Below are 6,429 nucleotides of genomic sequence, written 5' to 3' on the forward strand. Positions count from 1 at the left end.
GCTAATAGAAAGGCTAAAAAACAAAAGGAGTAAAATCATCTATATCCACCATAAGTAGTTAAGGAATACACAAAACCAAAAGACATAAAATATAATGTCAAAAACAGTAAACATGGGGGGGGGCAGGTAGTAAAAATACAAGATTGTTAAAATGCATTTCAATTTAAGAGATCAATAAACTAAAACAACAATGTATATATATAGCTATATATAAACCTCATGGTAATGAAAAACCAAAAATCTATAATAGATATGCACATAAAAAAGAGAGAGGAATCCAAACACTAAAGATTGTCATCAAACCACAAGAAAGCAAAAGAAGAAGAAATGAACAAAAACGAACTACAAAACAACCCGAAAACAATGAACAAAATGGCAATAAGTACATACCTATCAATAATTACTTAATGTAAATGGACTAAATGCTGCAGTCAAAAGACACTGAATGGCTGAATGGAAACAAAAAGAATATCCATAAATATGCTGCCTACAAGAAACTAACTTCAGATCTAAAGATACACACAGATTGAAACTGAGTGAATGAAAAAAGTGTTCCAAACAAATGGACAGTGATACTTATATCAGACAAAATAGACCTTAAAACAAAGACAATAAGAGACAAAGAAGGACATTACATAATGATCAAATGATCAATCTAAGAAGATACAACAATTATATATGCACCCAACATTGGAGCACCTTAATACATAAAGCAAATATTAATAGACATAAAGGGAAAAATTGACAGTAACACAATAATACTAGGGGACTTTAACACACCAATTACATAATGGACAGATCATCCAGATAGAAAATCAATGAGGAAACACTGGCCTTCAATGACACATTAGATAAGATGAACTTCATATATATATATATATATATATATATATATATATATATATATATAAAAATATATGGACATTCCATCCCAAAACATCAGGACACAGATTCTTTTCAAGTGCACATAGAGCATTCTCCAGGATGGATCACGTACTAGGCCACAAACTTAAGTAAATTTGGTCAGTAAATGTAAGAAAACTGAAATCATATCAAGCATTTTTCCAACCACAAAGCTATGAGACTAGAAATCAACTACAAGAAAAAAAATGCAAAAAAAACAGACATGTGGAGGCAAAACAATATGCTACTAAACAACCAGTGGATTACTGGAGAAATCAGAGAAGAAACCAGAAAATACCTAGCGACAACTGAAAATGAAACCAAAACTATGCAAAATCTATGGGACACAGCAAAAGCAGTTCTAAGAGGGAAGTTTATAGTGATACAAGCTTACCTCAGGAAACAAGAAAAATCTCAAATAAATATTGTAACTTTATACCTAAAGGAACTAGAAAAAGAACAAACAAAACCCAAAGTTAGTAGAAGGAAAAATATCATAAAGATCAGAACAGAAATAAATGAAATAGAGAGTAAAAAATATATAGAAGAGACCAATGAAACTAAGAGCTGTTTCTTTAAAAAGATAAACAAAATTGACAAATCTTTACCAGACTCATCAAGGAAAAAAAGGCCAAAATCTACAAAATCAGAAATGAAAAAAAGAGAAGTTACAACTGATACCTCAGAAATACAAAGAATCATAAGAGATTATCACAGACAATTAGACAATAAGATAGACAACCTAGAAGAAATAGACAAATTCCTAGAAATGTACAGTCTCCCAAGACTGAACCAGAAAAAAATAGAAAATATGAATAGACCAATGACCAGTAATGAAATTGAATCAGTAATTTAAAAACACCTCCCAACAAACAGAAGTCCAGGACCAGATGGCCTCACAGATGATTTCTACCAACATTTAAAGATTTAACACCTACTCTCAAGCTATTCTGAAAAATTGCAGAGGAAGGAGTGCTTCTGAACTCATTTTATGCGGCCAGAATCACCCTGATACCAAAACCAGACAAAGATATCACATACAAAAAAGAAAATTACATGCCAATATCACTGATGAACATAAATGAAGAAATCCTCAGCAAAACATTAGCAAACCAAATTCAACAATACACTAAAGGCTTATACACCATGATCAAATTGGATTTATCCCAGGGATGCAAGGATTTTTCAATATCTTCTGATCAATCAGTGTGATACACCACATTAAAAAATTGAAGAATAAAAATCATATGATCATCTCAATAAGTGCAGAAAGGACTATTGACAAAACTCAACATCCATTTATGGTAAAAACTCTCAACAAAGTGGGTTCAGAGAGACCATACCTCAACATAATAAAGGTCATATATGAGAAGCCCATAGATAACATATTGGATGGTGAAAAACTGAAAACATTTCCCCTAAGATCAGGAACAAGACAAGGATGCCCACTCTTGCCACTTTTATTCAATAAGACATTATTATTCCTAGCCACAGCAATCAGACAAGAAATAAAAGGAATCCAAATTGGATAGGAAGAAGTAAAACTGTCACTGTTTACAGTTGACATGTACTATACATAAAATGATAGATGACATGATACTATACATAAAAAATCCTAAAAGGACCACAAAAAACTACTAGAACTCATCGATAAATTTGGTAGTTGCAGGATACAAAATTAATATACAGAAACATGTTGCATTTCTATACACTAACAACAAACCCTCAGAAAGAGAAAATAAGAAAACAGTTCTATTTACAATTGCATCAAAAAGAATAAAATACCTAGGAATAAATCTAACTAAGGAGCTAAAAGACTTGTACTCAAAAATCTATAAGACACTGATGAAAGTAATTGTAGTTGACATAAACAGGTGGAAAAATATATGGTATTTATGGATTGGAAGAATTAATATTGTTAAAATGACCATACTACCCAGGCAATCTACAGTTCAATGCAATCCCTATCAAAACACCAATGACATTTTTCACAGAGCTAGAACAAATAATTCTAAAATTTTCATGGAAACACAAAAGACCCTAAATAACCAAAACATTCTTGAGAAAGAAGAACAAACCTGGAGGTATCATGCTCCCTGATTTCAAACTATACTACAAAGCTATAGTAATCAAAGCAGTATGGTACTACAAAAGTAGACACATAGATCAATGGAACAGAAATATAGAGCCCACATTTATATGGGCAATTAATCTATGACAAAGGAGGCAAGAACATAGAATGGTGAAAAGAGCCTCTTCAATAAATGGCATTGGGAAAACTGGATAGCTACATGCAAAAGAGTCAAACTGGACTACTCTATTACACTATGCACAAAAATAATTTCAAAATGGATTAAAGACTTAAATGTAACACCTGAAACCATAAAGTGTCTAGAAGAAAACATAGACAGTAAGCACTTTGACATTATTCTCAGTAGTATGTTTTTGGATATGACTCTTCAGGCAAGGGAAGCAAAAGAAAAATAGATAAATGGGACTACATCAAACTAAATAGCTTTTGCACAGCAAAGGAAACTATCAATAAAGCATAAAGGCCACCTATTGAATGGGAAAAGATATTTGTAAAAGATATATTTGATGAGGTGTTGATATCCAAAGAACTCATACAACTCAACATCAAAAAATACAAACAACCTGATTTAAAAATGGGGAGAGGATCTGGATAGATATTTTTCCAAAGAAGACATACATATGGCCCACAGGCACGTGAAAATGCTCAACATCACTAGTCATTAGGGAAATGCAAATCAAAACCACAATGAGATATTATTACCTCACACCTGTCGGAAAGACTATTATCAAAAAGACAACAAATAACGAGTGTTGGAGAGGATGTAGAGAAAAGGGAACCCTTGCATACTGTTGGCAGGAATATAAACTGGTGCAGCCACTATGGAGAACAACATGGAGATTCCTCAAAAAATTAAAAATAGCACTACTATATGACCCAGCATTTCCACTCCTGGGTATTTATCTGAAGTAAACAAAAACACTAATTAGAAATGATATATGCAGCCCTATGTTCACTGCAGCATTATTTACAATAGCTATGATATGAATGCAATCCATAGATGAATGGATAAAGCATATGTGGTATATGAATATAAAGGAATATTACTCAGCCACCAAAAAGAAGGAAATCTTGCCATTTGAGAAAACATGGATGGACCTAGAGGGTATTATGGTTAGTGAAATAAGTCAGAGAAAGACAAATACTGTGTGATTTCACTTATATGTGGAATCTAAAAAACAAATGAACAAATATAACAAACAATTATAGATACAGAGAATAAACAGGTGGTTGGCAGAGTGGAGGGAGCGGGGGGAGGAAAGAAATTGGTGAGGGAGATTAAGAGGTATAAGCTTCCAGTTGCGAAATAAATGAGTCACAGGTATGAAATGTACAGTGTGGGGAATATAGTTAATAACTATGTAATATCTTTATATCTAACTGGACTTATCCTGGTGATCATTTTGAAATGTACAGAAACATCAAACTGCTATATTGTGTAACAGGAACTAACATAACGTTGTAGGTCAATCATACTTCTAAATCAAACAAACAAACCATAGAAAAAGAGATCAGATTTGTGGTTACCAGAGGCAGGCCAGGGTTAGGGGAGGAATTGGATGAAGGCAGTTAAAAGCTACAAACTTCTAGTTATAAGATAAATAAGTACTAGGGATTTAATGTACAGCATGATAAATATAATGAACACTGCTGTATGTTATATATGAACATTGTTAAGAGAGTAAATTCTAAGAGTTCTCATCACAAGGAAAACATTTTTTCTATTTCTTTGATTTTGTATGTATATGAGATGAGGGATGTTCACTATATCTGTTATGATAATCATTTCATGATGTATGTAAGTCAAATCATTATGTGCTATACCGTAAACTTATACAGTGCTGTATGTCAATTATACCTTAATACAACTGGAAGGAAAAAATAAATAAAATAGGGCTGAAGATAAAGAAGAAGAGGGGGAAAAGGAATAAAAAGGCTATTCTTCCCTGATCAAAACCACTGATTATTTCTTGAAGATTATGACGTGAATTTTGAGGATGCCATGCATATTAGATGTGAGTACAGAGGAACACTCAAATCTATACCACGATTAGCATGTGTTATTGTTTCTTAACTTTACATAGTTAGATACATGATTTCATAATATTGTGACCCTTTCCTAAGTGTAGATTGTTAAAAATCTGGAATACAACAGAAGTAGAAAAGTTGTGGGAACATAGATGGAATGAAATTTTTATTGGATAGCAATAACTATGCTATAAAACACAAATCCTGGGGTGAGGAGAAGGAATAATAAAAGTTGTGCCTGGTAGTGAAAAGTTTAAAAACTATTGCAATAGATAATGTTCTTGCAGTTTATTGGATTTGTTCTGATGTCACTTTTTAAAAAAATTTTATTGCCAACACCTTATCTCATATCTTCCACACCCGATCCTTAGTAAAAACATATCCTGAAGATATTTCGGTTTGTATGATTAAAAACAAAACAGAAACCCACTAGAAATCCAAAGATCGCAAATGTCCAAAACGGGCAAACAGCTTTAAAAATACCTTCTCTAAATACATTATCTGACATATTCTCAGAAATATAGGTAGAGTTTTTTTTTTTTTTTAACATCTTTATTGGGGTATAATTGCGGTAGAGTTGTTTTTATGCAGAAGCATCTGGGAACTCTGCTCAGAATACCTCTACCTTTTCCTGGCTGCCCTGTCACACCACCTGTACTGAGCCCAAATGCATGATTTTCTTCCCTCTTGGGCTATTTAGGTATTCTGTTTATGCTTAAAAACCTTTGCATGCTTAACCTCAATGTGCTGATGTTAAGGACTTGGTCCTGCCTTCAGTCTATTTATTTATTTTCTAGCAACCAATTCAAACAAATTGAATTCACAAGCCTAGGAGATGGGACTTTAATTTTTTGGATTCCCATGAGTTTTCTCACTCAATGACAGGGAAATTGAGGCAGGAATTATATAAGCATTGTTTCCAGGGGAGTTTTCCCTCTCTCTATCCACCCCTTTTTTTCTTTTGCATCCAAAGATGAAGACATAATCAATTAATTCACATGGAATTATATCACAAATGATGAAATGCTATGCTACCCCGAGCAAGGGAAGGAAGAAGAGAAGAAGAGCAGTTTTTGGAGCATGGAGGCCCCTTTTTGTATCCACATTAGAAACTGCCAACTTTCTTTTTGGATAAAATCTGCCATGAGTAGAGTACATGTCCCCTTACTTACTCAGATCCTTCAAAGCTCAGCTGAAGATATTACCTCTTTAGCCTCTTGCCTGGCCACCTAGAGTGATCTTTCTCTTTCTGGAATTATTGTAATATGTGTGGTCTGAAAATAATCCAGCTCTTGATTTTATATAGGCTTGTACGGCTCACTAGCAATTTGTATGCTCTTTTCTTTTTGAGGGAGATCATGTCTCTGCTTTCTTTTGCACCTCTGAACACAACTGGCATTGAAGAC

This window comes from Delphinus delphis, chromosome 17 (assembly GCF_949987515.2).
Source record: "Delphinus delphis chromosome 17, mDelDel1.2, whole genome shotgun sequence".
Classification (NCBI taxonomy): Eukaryota; Metazoa; Chordata; class Mammalia; order Artiodactyla; family Delphinidae; genus Delphinus; species Delphinus delphis.